The sequence below is a fragment of the Suncus etruscus genome, chromosome 13, assembly GCF_024139225.1.
Source record: "Suncus etruscus isolate mSunEtr1 chromosome 13, mSunEtr1.pri.cur, whole genome shotgun sequence".
Lineage (NCBI taxonomy): Eukaryota > Metazoa > Chordata > Mammalia > Eulipotyphla > Soricidae > Suncus > Suncus etruscus.
The window spans coordinates 57,845,304-57,858,252 of NC_064860.1; the positions used below are offsets into that span (position 1 = coordinate 57,845,304).

General features: G+C 34.3%; 1 non-coding gene across 1 annotated transcript; it reads left to right on the forward strand.

Annotated features, from left to right (window-relative positions):
• Nucleotides 1–606: 606 nt before the first annotated feature.
• On the forward strand, nucleotides 607–740 carry LOC126026941 (small nucleolar RNA SNORA70). The gene has a single exon (XR_007502126.1). It is a non-coding gene; the product is annotated as a small nucleolar RNA SNORA70 (small nucleolar RNA).
• The last annotated feature ends 12,209 nt before the right edge of the window (nucleotides 741–12,949 follow it).

Consider the following 12,949-nt stretch of genomic DNA (forward strand, 5'->3'; position numbering starts at 1 on the left):
GTGTTTGATGCTTTACAATCTTGTATGAAGGGAGACTGTTCCCTGGCCTGATGATTTTTTTTGTTGAGTTCTATTTTCTTTTTCAAGAGAAGCATGACACGTGAGATTTGGAGATACATAATCCTGACACTGGGGAGAGAGAGAATGCTTTTTTCGCATATGACCTGCATGTGGAGTAGCATACTGTTCAAAGAGTTCTCGTTGTTCAAGAAAAATGTGTGAAGGAAGATCTGGTGCTATAGTTGCAGTTTTCTCTTTCGTTGCTATTGTGGAACTTGGGCTACACATTCTAATGAGGTTATCAGAAAAATGGACTTTTTTATTTTTGCTAGGATTTGCATAAGTACAGGGCTCAGAATGACTGTATTTGACATCTGATCTTTCATTAAGTTTTTCTTCTTGGCAAAAGTGTTCAGCAAAGAATTTTTTATTTTAAGAGCACAAAATCTTAGTGTGTGCAGGCCAGAATTTTAATCCTCAATATTACATAGTAAGTACTACTGTAAGTACTGTAGATACAGCCTTATTGAGTCCTGAGCAAAGCTGAGTCTTCTTTCTATTAAAAAAAAAGGCTAAAACACCCTTACTTCTACATCTAAATAAATTCTACATCTAACTATACTTACCAGGCTCTTTTCCTGATGGGGCCCAATGTGAAATGACTTCAAACAACTGCCTTTTTGGTACTGTACATAGCCTGTATGTAAAATGGGCAGCGATAAGGGATCCAGGTTTCAGATATTGTGGTGGACATTTATACATACTTTTCTACTATACCCAACTTTAGATTATAGAAATAATTAGTACCTTTGGAAATTCACAAGTCATGGTGTTTAAAGTCCATATAGACGAGGGCATCATGCTCATCTATCTCTACCAAACCACAGAACAAGAAACTGTTGAGACAAAGTGATAGGACAAAGAGAGCAGAATGACAGTTTGTCAGGAAACTGGAAGCAGAGACAATGTGAAAGCTACTGAGCAGAAGGCTGTAGGCTATTTCTCCAATGCTCTTTCTTCCAGAGAAAGCCCCCACTAAGATAAACCCCAAAACATATGTCCCACAATAAAATTCCTTTTATATGTAAATATTTTTGTAAAAACAGATTAGCATAGTTTAGCATCTTATTAAAGAAACTCCCCTCACATTTTTCTGTAATAATTTCTTGTTCTAAAAAAGAAATATTGCATACTAATTGCAGTTCATTGTTAGTCTTCCTGACTCCTGCTTTTTCCAATTACTTCTGTCTCATTCTCTAAATTCTTCAAATAGACTATGCTTCAACCCTGTTTACACAGGATTGATTCTCTGTAAGGACATTTCTTGAAGCCCTAAACCTATGATTTTCTACTTATTTCTGTCTCTTTTTCTAAATCCTATGGAGAGACACTGATTCAGCACTATTCACCCACAATTGTTTCCCTATAAGGGACATTTCTTGAAGCCTTACGTCAAGTTCAATTTCATTGATCACCCAAAGATCCACAAATTGAAGAAGTGGGACTTAGTACATTTAATGAGATTAAGTTTGATTGAAACACATGGCCACATGGTGACTGAAATGATTCACCTCAGATGGCTGTGGGATCCAAGAATTCATTAATCATGAACAAAAGATGTAGAACTAATTTCCTAAAAATGTCAAAAATATTCTCCTTTCTGGGTTCATGCTCCTCACCCCTTCACATCCTACTACATTCACACCCTAATCAATCCTGCTTCTTATTCATGAAAACAAAACAATATAATCCAAGAGGAAACATTGAAAAAGAGCGTTTAACACCATATATGTTCAAGGGATATTTTTAGTTCAAGTTTGAGAATTCAGCCTTAAATTATGCAAGATATTTTTATTATATAAGTATAAATATTACATACAACTTTCTAAAACTGTCAGGATCCACCAAGGAAGATGTAGAGGTAGGTAGTCAGCAAGTCAAAAGGATAGTACAGCACATAGGTCTCTTACAATGCACACAGCCAATTTGGATTCAATTCCTGGCACCACACATGTCACACACACCTTTAATAGGAACCCCATATTGTAGAGCCAGGAGTAAGTCATTAACACTGTTGGGTTTGGCCAAAAAGTAAAATAAAATAAATAAAATAAAATAAAATAAAAAGATGGCTGTCATAATAGGCAAATGATATAAATATTCAGTACCATTCATTTTCTCTTTTTTTTTAATTTTTTTAATTATGAGAACAATAATGCAAAGAGGACAAGGTAAAGTTACAGTGAAAGAACAATCACCCATAAAGAGAGTTCTCAGAAGAAATCCCCTTGCTGACGCCTAAATATTGAACTTACAGTCAAAAAACTATTAAGAAAAATAAGGCAGAACCCATGTACAATTACTTTGTCCACAAGTCCCCAGATTGTAGGACATTATAACATTTCTTAGCAGTACACAAAGCAACCTAAAGCCATGAGATTTATGTGACTCCTTAACTTTGAAGGCATAGTATTGTTATATATTCATGCACATACATATTAGTTCAAGTTAACATCAAAAGTTTAAGAGGTTTTTTTTTAAGGGTTAGTCAAAAGAGCACAGTAAAAACGGTGTTAGAGTGGCAAATATTGTTTGCATAGGCCCACCAAAATATGGGGGTCATAGAAAGGAATAGCCTTGGTCTAAATACAAGGAGACCACTACCCCTGAAGTTTCCCGGCATAAGACCAGGTCTCCATTACTTTTATAAAAGCATTTTATAATCACATACATCAAGTGACTAGAGCTTGTCTGTTAAACATGAATTTAAGAGTCATTTCCTAGCTCTTTGCATTTTATAAAATGCTGACAAGCATTTCCCACTATCTGGGAACAAGTCTTCAAGGGGCTCAGAACAAACTGCAGCTGGAAACAGTTGCTTTAAATTAAGATTCCTGACTTTCTGCAGACCAAGGCTTGACATCCTAATCTTCTTTACCTGACCCTCTTCTTAGGGCTGAGCTACAAGTTTCCTGAGGTTCTTCTCTGAGAATCAGTGTAGAGGCATCACTGTGGAACTCTGCAGAAAGAATAAACCTAAATTCCTACAGAGCATCGTTCTTTGTTCAGGAACCAGTACAGCAGGAAAAAATTTTATAGGCTCTTGGGAAAAGGAAGCTTTTTTTAGAAGAGTAGGAATATTCTCAACTTCTGGCACCATAGAGTCACTGCTCTGGAGTTCTCCAAGAAACTATGCTTGAGGACTAAGAACAAGTTTTCTGAGAAAGGCACCTCTTCTATCACCATTTTTATTTCTCACCATTTCCTAAAGTTGCACATTCTGTTTGAGACTATGTGTGCAATCAGAAGTCATTTAATTGAAAATGTACATTGACACAAATTGATTGATTTCAAAGACTATAACTCAAAATTTGAGTAAAGCATTCATTGCAAAGAAAGCTATATTAAATTAAAAAAATTTGTTTTGGTTTTCTGGGTTACACCTGGTGGTGCTCAGGAGTTACTCCTGGCTCTGCACTCAGAAATCGTTCCTGGCTTGGGAGACCATATGGGATGATGAAGATCGAACCTGAATCTGTCCTAAGTCAGTCCCGTGCAAGGCAAACACCCCACCACTGTGCTACCACTCTGTCCCTAAATAAAATTTTGTAATTGTTCTTACCACTTTCCCAGTAGACAGACCCACCATTAGATTGGTTTCCAATATTCTCAAGATCTTTCTGCTCAGTTTTCTGAGAGGGCTCATCTTCACTGGACCCTGACAGGCGCTCAAGTCTTCTTGCTTTGCTACGGAGAGTCCTGAATGCTGGTAAGCTTCTTAAATCTGTGGCCTCAATCTTCCTTTTGGGGGCTGAGGTAGAGGCTCCTTGGGACTCTTCATCACTGATGCCTGTGGATTCATCACTACTGATTTCTTTCTCTGCACAAGATGATGGGCTGGGCCTCTCCATTTTTGCATCTCCATTATTTACCCCTGAGTCTTTGCAGAACCATTCATTTTCTTCATATACTCTACTAAATTACATAAATTTATTTTCAGAAAGTCAGATATTTGTTTAGGATTTTGCTCTTAGAGACATGAATGAATAAGACTTAGAAGAAATAAATAGTTATAGGCAAAGGTAATGTAAAAAAGATAATATTGGTCAGAAAATTTAGTAAAAATTCAAAAATTAAAATAAAAAAGATCCTATACTATATACATTCATCTGCACATTGGGTGTAAGTTGGTGTTTGTGTGTACAAGTCAAAGTGGGAATTTTTTATATTGCACGTTTGAGAAATACTTATTTTCTAAATTTGTATCTAAGGGGTTTATTCCTGGCTCTACTCTCAGAAATCAATTCTGATGTGTTTGAGGGAGACATATGGGATACTGGGGAGTAAATCTGGGTCAGCATTGTCCAAGATAACCTCTCTAACCACTCTACAATCTCTTGCACCCACACTGTGGAGGAATTTAAAATATATATATATATATATATATATATATATATATATAATTGTGTTTATTCCTTCAATAAATGATACTAAAACTAATATTTGATATTGTCACTGCATTTGAATAATTAGGGGAAGGACATCTCAAAGACAAAAGCACCTAAGAGAATTGAAATTGCCTCTCAATCATAAAAGTTCAATCACAATAACCATTTATAAGAGCAGTGTATGACATCAACTGCCACTGAGATTCACTTAAGAGGACATCAAAGAAAACCAGTATATTTCCCATATTATAATTTATAGACATTGCTGGACTCTAGTAATTATTTCCTTTGAGCAAAACAATGATCAGAGAAGCATGGAATGGCATCAATTACAAAATACCCAGGAATAACTTAGCCCTACAAGGACTCCCAATGCAAGAACTCTACCCAAGACTCCCCTGCCGCAAATCTTTTATCAATCTCAAGAAGGGCAGGGTATGCGATGAAAAGGTGCCTGGGGACCTACACCCCACAAGAAAATCTCAAAAGACAATGGGGAAGCCTATACTTCTATATAAGTATAGGACCGGGATAACACCACCTCTTTATTTTTTATTTCAGTTATTTATTTTTTATTTCAGTTTTTTTTATCCATATGTGAGCAAATATATTTTTATTTCTATTCTTATTTTTGGGTGTGTGACTTGTTTCTCTGCTCTTCTTCTTCCCCCCAAATACACAAGCAATATAATGAAGCACCATTTCTTACTGCAAAGGCACACTAAAAAAGGGGAAATCTCACGTATACAAACAAGCTCTTATCTACTAGGGATAAGAACTCATACTTATTTACAATACAGGGGAATCTTCCACCATGAAAATATGTTAGTGGACCCATCTTAGATTATAGGAAATTAGACACCGACCGTTCAGCCTTGAACCCTAAATCCCAGACATAGAAATGACACAGTTCTGCACAACAACTACAGGAACCAAATCCCATCTGGGACATCCTAAATACTGCTCAAACACCAACATGTGCCAGCTCTAATATGATATCCTGACAACGAGGAAATTAGGAACAAATGGACATAAGAGCAGGGTATCCTACCTCACCAACTAATGACAAGACAAAATCAGAAGACTTGATTGCAACCCTTTGGGCTGTGCAAAAGCCAAGAACATAATCTACAGATGACTGGCAGACAGAACCATGACCGGGTAGTATGTAATCTGGGACCAGCAAGAAAGCCCTAGTCTAGGGTTTGTTATAAGACCTGCACAACAACCATGATCTCTAATTCCAGAGACCTGACTGAGACAATTGTAACTGAATGGGTCTTCTGGAAACATAACAAAAGATGATATCCCAGGCTCCACCCGAGGTTCAATGCAAGGGCCAAGACCACCAACCGCAGAAGACAGATTAAAATGACATTGAGGAAACAGAACTTCTAAAATCACGAAGAAAGACTTCATCGTAAGTTTTACTCCTTGACCTGTGCAGAGACTGAGATCTCTAGATATAGAGGTCTGATTTTATCATCCAGATCGGAGCAGGAGTCTTCCATACAACACAAAAACACCAAGGGGAGAGTAAATGAACTTGAAAGGAGTCTATAGATAATACATGACAATATATTTTAAGAGTGGAGAAACCCTGTATCTCTTAGGCCAAGGGGATTCCCTTTTCGAATGACCCAATTTTTACAGTGCCTATGTAGGAGGGGAATAAAGGGGCGTGGGAGGAAAGATAGCATGGAGGTAAGGCATTTGCCTTTCATGCAGAAGGTAATCGGTTTGAATTCCGGCATTCCATTTGGTCCCCTGTGCCTGCCAGGAGCAATTTCTGAGCATGGAGCCAGGAGTAACCCCTGAACACTGCTGGGTGTGACCCAAAAACACACACACATACACACAAAACCCAATAAGCACAAAATAATCTTTTTTTTCTTTTTTTTTCTTCTCTTATCTAGTTTTTGTCAATTTCTTTGTATTGGTGTAGATATTTAAGTTAGTTGTAGATATTTAAGATAGTTGTCCACTTTTTTATTTATATATTTACTTTTTCTTTCTTCTTTTCTTCCTTTTTGCGCTCTGTCATGTTTTTTATCTCAAGACCATTGCAATTATGTGGTGCATATCTTTATTGCTGCAGTGCTCACTGGATATCTTATTTGATACTTCTTTTTGAACTGTTGTGGTGTTTCACCTTCTTTTTTCCCCTTCGTCTCTCAAACCAAGGAAAAGAGCCTCTAGAAGGACTCTGCCCATTGTTGGCGTAGTTGATTTTTACCCCATTTTATTACTTTTCTCTTCCTCAAACAAAACCACATAACTCGAACTATCTAGTCCCGCTTCCCAATTAGAGGGAGAAGTAATGGAGGTACCATGACCAAACAGTTATAAGATCACTAAGTAATAAACTAGACACAGAGGGGGCCACTCAATCTAGAAGCCCCTGGGGTGAGGGTGGAGGATAGGGGAGGCAGGATGGGAACGGAGGTGGAGGGAGGACAATTTGGTGATGGGAATTCCCCTAATTCAATGTTAACATGTACCTGGAATATTACTGTGAATGATATGTAAGTCATTTGATTAAAATAAAAATTATATTAAAAAAACTTAATATGACGGAAAAAAATACCCAGGAATATAAAGCCCTTGATTTTCCTTGTTGATGTGTCCTCATATGTGTTATGGTGGTGAACAGTTTAAAATACAATTTTGTACCTGACTTGAATGGGCAAAACTATATTAAGAAAGTTATTGCCATGGCAATTAAATATTTCCTTTCAAATTTCTCTGAGCAAAAAATAATTAAAAATGAATAAAATAATTTTATTAACAGCTCCCATATAAAATGAAAGATAAGCATTTAAAAATACTCAGCTTTATTAATCATAAGAGTAACACAAAACAAAATAAAACAAAACAAAATAAACAATCTACAATGTGATGTTACTTCACAGTAGAGGTGTTTTAATCAAGAGACAAAATAGCACTATGTCACCAAAGCTGTGGAAAAACAGGCATCCTCTTACCTCCCACACTGATGCTAAGCATAGAGTCTGACAGACCTTTGGCAGTTTCAAAATAAGTTTCACATGATCATAAAAGCTAGTGATGCTGAGTTTTTTTTCCAAAAAAAAGGGGGCAAGAATAAAAGAAAAGTAAAGGAACATATAAATACCTTTAACTTTATATTAGTTAAAAATGCACCAATTAAATCAATACTTAAGAATCTATTGAATTCATACAATGGAACACAAGTTAGCATTAAATTAGAGCAAAGTATTACTTTAAATCTCAGAAACATTTTGTTAGACACAATCATTTTTATATTTTCATGCTATTCAAATTAAAATTAAACTATTCCCTAGTAGAAAAAATCTATAGCAACTGAATATGAATGAATAGGAACTGTGTGGGACTTGAGATTAAAGAGAAAGTTAAATACGAAGTGTTTAGGAAAAATATATTCAATTTTTCGAATGTGATGATAGTGACAAAAGCATAAATGATCGAAAAATTATTAAATTATATATGCTGTAGGCATAGCTTGACAAAATTGTAAAAAGAAGAAAATACTGCAAAGCATAGGTGTTTTTCATATTTTTCTTTTAATGATTTTATGTAGACTATTCTAAACCAGATTTAAAAATTTAAAAACAGGATCAAGTCATTATACAGAGAATAAGGCACTTCTTTGCATCATATTGAACTATGTTTAGTCCCTGAAACCAGATACAGTCCCATGAGCACCATTAGATATTATTTCTGAGCACAAAGCCAATAATAATACCTGAGAATTGCCTGGTGTGGCCCAACACCCTTCTTCCAATAAAATAAACTTAAAAACAATTAAAAAAACTAATGGATTTGTCTACTCATAATTAAATAAAAATAAATTGCAATTTACACTATAAGTGATTAAATTTTAATTGGCATAAAAATAAGCTAATTTCAACTTGTGTAATTCAATGAGGTTCTTGTATAGCAAATGAGCTTGTGAGACATAAATGTTTTGAAAAAAGAACAACTGTGTAAACCTCTCATAATTTTGTGGTCATACTAGTGAGAGATGCTAATGGATCTATGCTATGTTGATAAATGTAGAATCACAATGAATGAGTCAGTGTTACCTCTATGTGACTTAAAAAAATAGAATAAAATGTAAAATTTTGGAATGTAAAGTTTGTTTTCAGCAGTACTCATATTGAAATTCTTAAGGGAATTAAGAAGGGAGAATTAAAAAAACGTTGCTTCTATGTTATCATATGGAAATATCTGTAATTATTCAAAATGTATTTACCTTTTCTTGTGCCATGCTGTTGCACCCATATATTTTCTATGCTTGGTCTTCTCTAGGCTTAAAGACATTTCCTTATGTCTGCATCTTTATGGTCATAAAAATGGTCATATATTAGTTTCTGAGAAAGATATCACTGTTACCCAAATCTCATATCATAAATAAAAATTAAAATATTCCTTTATTTGTTATTGCTATTTTGTTTGTTAATTAAAAAAATTTAAATTAACATAGTCACTAAACTAATATTTAATGAGCACTGTAGCACATGCTACCTTATGAAATTAATCATTCTCAAGAGACCAAAATTCTAGTAAGTAGTACATCAGATATATAAAAAATGTGTAACTTTAATTACACAATAATCAAATTTAAATGTTTTATTTAATGGGGGTAGATAAGCTAAGGTCAGGGCAGAAAAGAAAACACAGACATGCACATATAACATGTTTTTAATTAAAAAAATGTTTCTTATCATAATAAAGAGCTTACTGTTTAAATATGTTTTAATGTAAGGGCCAAAGAGATAGTGCAGTGGAGAATGCACTTATCTTGCACATGGTTAATGCAAGTTCAATTCCTCCATCACACATGGTACCTGAGTCCTGCATGCAGTGATTCCTGAGCTAAGAATTAAAATGTATTGAACACAGCAAAATGTGCTCCCATCTGAATTTTATTGTAGCAGCCATGATCATCTTTTAAAGGTATTTCTTTATAGTACTTCATTATCTAAAAATCCAGAATCTTCCATAGAAAGAGCAAAAACTTTACCTTGAATTAAGTGTCAATAAAACCTGAAAAATAAATAAATAAAAACTAATATTTTCAACTGAATTTCTTAGCACTCTTCCTCTCACTTATAGATAATTATGTATTGATTTTCTTTAATTTAAAATTTTTACTAATTTGATATCATGAGGAAAATTGCTATTAGCAATTTGTGCATATGTACTATTAAAACATTTGCTATAAAGCAGTAGAAACAATCTTGATTCTAGCTGTAGCCAATTAATTAATTAATTATGCTATATTTTGCTTAAATTTCTGTGTATTATCACTATATGCAACTGAAAACTCAAGTTATGATGTAATTATTTAAAACAAATTTATTATAAGATGAATGTTTTCAACAAAAGTATCACCAAAGTAAGCTCTGTATGTAGACTTGGTGACCATAAAATAAAGAATGTAATGTTACATACAGAATTTTTATATTTATATATATATAACATATATATTGTGAGGAAGATTATAATACATCCTTTATAATAAATCTTATGAATATGATAGGCATGTTTTAATTTGGAGAATAATAGAACATAATAGAAAATAATGTTTCCTATATTCCTTTCTGTGCCCTTGAGTTTAAAACTTTTGAAAAGACACAAGCACTAAAAACTTTACAGATAAAAATTTATATATATTGAAGATTTATTTCTTGATGAAGTACATTTTATATGTTTCCATGTAGAGAGACTGAATGCACACTGATTGTATTCAATCATTCTAACTAGTACTTGCATTTTTATTTAGTTTTATATAATTTTTTCCTTTGTGTTTAAACTATGAGGAAGTTTAGAGTACAGGAAAATATATGGACTAATCTACTTGCATTTGTCAATGTGATTGAAAAAGTTCTTATAGGTTGTAGAAATGCAGTTTTTAAAGAAAAAGAAATAAACATTGAGGCTTTTCATCCACAGTTGTTGCTAGAGAGACTAATAAAATTTTGATAGGTTACCTAGAAGAAATAAATACTATATATAATCCCATAGTATAATTCAATTTTTATATATATATATCACATTTACATACATAAATTTGTGTTTGTATATATCTGAATATATCAGCATTGCATGTGCAAAAATAAAAAATATTGAGTAATGATTATAAAATAATATCTATTTTTATTTTTTATATGAGTAGAAATGTAACTTTGACCTTTGATTATTTTAGACCTTAATTCTTGTTGTTAGTGCTTTTTTTGTGTGTAATTTGCCATTCATTTAAAACTATAGTGCCCTTAGTAAATATTCTAACTTTCAGGCACAAACATATATACAGACACACACATACTACATGCAAACACAGTCTTATTACATACAGATTCATTGTGAGATACAAACAAGTTTAAATAAATCATTCATAAAAGTACTTGCATTTATGTAACCATATACATATGCATTAAGTATGTATTCACAATTATAAATAGCTAATTTATTTAAATAAGATTCCTATAGTCTGGCTTGATTGTGTTGTGTTCATATTGTATTTTTAATTATATAAATCCTGATTTTCTTCATTAAATTGATTAACTCAATGTACCCACAAGATATATTAAATTAATAAAAAATGCTTTATAAACAATCCAATACTTTGGCATCTGATATACTAGGAAATTATGTTCTTATGTTTATTTCTATGCTCTTAATTCTTGATTTTACAGATATTCTAAAAAATAATTGTCCTAAACCTAGCCTGCAGGTAAAGCAAGTTCATTACATAGATTAATATTTTCAACATTATTTGTTTTGGCAGTTAAATTTTAGCAAATTTAGTAAGTCAATTATTTATGATTTCATCTAATCCATTTCGAAGTTCACAAATAATATAAAATGTTCCCTTATTGATTCTTGATTTTGGGTAACTTTCGTTTCTACTACACTAAATATTTAAACAGATTTTTAAAGAAAGAAATGTGAGTCATTGCAAAACAAATACCTTTTATGATTCATTTTCTTTGTAATTAAAAGCAATTTGTATTAGGTCAGGGAAATAGCTCAAAGTGTTTGCATACAGGAGGCCCAGGTCTATTCCTGGCACATCAAAGTCCCAAGTTCAGCTGGAAGTAACCTATGAGCAGAGAAACCATTCAGAGTAGGCCTTGTGCACAGGCTTGGTGCCTTGCGCCCTCACCTCCAATCAAAGCAATTTGTACAGCTTTAAGATAACTGTTTTTTGCCAGATATTTTAAAATATAGTTACCACCCACTCATTAAATTTCTATCAAAACCATCTAAAAGAAGCTTAATTTTTATTTTATTTATTGGGGACACCCAGACACCAGGTGACACTCAGGGGTTACTCCTGGCTATGTGTTCAGAAATCACTCCTGGCTTGGGGGACCATATGGGACACAGTTGGATCGAACCGAGGTCTGTCCTGGGTCACTCGTTTGCAAGGCAAATGCCCTACTACTGCACTATCGCTCTGGCCCTAGAAGCTTAATTTTTAAAGAATTCATTAAAAATGTTGGTTATTGATATGTTCATGTTTAGTCCTAGTATTAATCTATATTTTATGTAACATCCTCCAAGTAATCCTCTTGGATACTGTTTATTGTTTTTGCATATACACATTAAAAATAGAAGAAAATAAAATCTGTCAAAATAAGCCAGAGTGTCCAAAACACTCCCTGGCACCACTGCTCACCCAACAGCTTCATTTTAATGCTCTAGAGCCCTATGCAGAGATGACCCTGATGGTCTGTGAACTTACTAAGTTTGATGCAGGAACTTCATTGTACAGCTAAAAAGTTCCTTTTAAGGTCTCAGGAGAGATACCACCTTGGGCAGGGCACTTACCGTATTTTACAACCAGGTGTATAAGACGACCCCCTAATTTTACAGTTAAAACAAAGGTTTAGGCCTATATTTGCTGTATAAGACAGAATGTTCCTGTGCTGCAACTGTATCTTCCACAGTGAGCCAATCACAACAAGAAAAGGTCCAAAGGTTATACTGTAATAGTCGTCCTCTCTGACTCTGGCCTATCTGAACAGGCTTTTTACAGTGTAGTTTCGGGTACAGAACACTGTATAATTTGCATGCATAAAAAGCCTGCTTGGGGGGCCGGGCGGTGGCCCTAGAGGTAAGGTGCCTGCCTTGCCTGCGCTAGAGGTAAGGTGCCTGCCTTGCCGCTGTTTGATGCCCCCCCCCCCGGTGTCCCATATGGTCCCCCAAGCCAGGAGCAACTTCTGAGCTCATAGACAGGAGTAACCCCTGAGTGTTACTGGGTGTGGCCCAAAAACCAAAAAAAAAAAATACTGCTTGGATCGGCTGAGTTAGAGAGGCAGTCTGAGTAGACTGGCAGTGATTGGTGCAGGATCGAGTTGGAAAATTCGTTTTGTGGCAAAATTTAGACAATTTTCGTTTAGAGGCATATTGAAACATTTTTCGGGATATATTCGGAGTAGAAGACGACCCCCGATTTTCGGTAGACTTTTTTTTTTTGTTTCAAAAGTCAT